Source organism: Frankliniella occidentalis, unplaced genomic scaffold, assembly GCF_000697945.3.
Source record: "Frankliniella occidentalis isolate FOCC.00 unplaced genomic scaffold, Focc_3.1 Scaffold655, whole genome shotgun sequence".
Classification (NCBI taxonomy): Eukaryota; Metazoa; Arthropoda; class Insecta; order Thysanoptera; family Thripidae; genus Frankliniella; species Frankliniella occidentalis.
In genome coordinates this window covers 17897-18811 of record NW_026267770.1, presented here as the reverse complement: position 1 = coordinate 18811, position 915 = coordinate 17897, and positions in this window count along the sequence as shown.

Genomic DNA, 915 nt, shown 5'->3' with positions numbered 1-915 from the left:
CCGTGGCAGGCACTGAGGCTGAGGGGACGAGCAGGTAGAAGCATCCGGGCCGGTCAGTGACTGCACGTTGGCGCGCGCTGGCGGCTGGGGAAGGGGGCGGGGGAGGGGGGAGGGCGCGAATACACAGCCAGAAGTCTCGTCCGAGCATAAGGGCTTTGTAATACTCAGCCTGCCTGCTCGATCGCTGCATGTCCGAAGTTCCGGGCAGGCCCTGCGGGGTGAGGGCGGGTGCGGGGGAGGCGGGGCTGCACCGGACGCTGTTCGCGTCAAATCGACGTATAAAATCGCCCACCTGGGATTCTCGATTTGATTGGTGGAATGAGTGACAAAGGCGAGCGGGTCGAGCCGGGTGCGACTCTATCAGCCAGGCGCGCGCGGTTCAAACTGGCTGCCGAACGTTTAAACAGAAATCGTTAATTTTCTACGTGTTCCCATCGCGATCCCATGCATTTTTATTTCCGGCCAGAGATCTTTGATGCTGGAATACGTCACCAACGGGGATTGAGTGACAGGCGTTAGCGTCCGGTGAAAATAAAGATCCATTTTGCGGAAGTTGGCCGTACCTTCATTTCGTCATATCTCCTGGACTTTTCAATATATTTAAAATCGGTGAAGAGCGACGGAAAGCTCCTGGCGTGTACTATCACGCTGCACACCTCCGCGCCAGGCGCACGGCAGCGCGCGGCGCGCGTAATAGCGTCGCGAGGTACCGTACAGAGACAGGGGGTCCACGGTGGCCATGGGGCACACGTCATGGCACTGACTGCGAGCGTTCATATCTTAACCTTCTTCAGCACTTCTTACACTGCAGCAGAATTGAGCAGGACGCGACACTCGGAACTCGAAACGGTCAAGCAGGCCGACCGCGAGGACACGAAATGACGCTGACAGACGCACGCGCAAGTTAAGCGCATC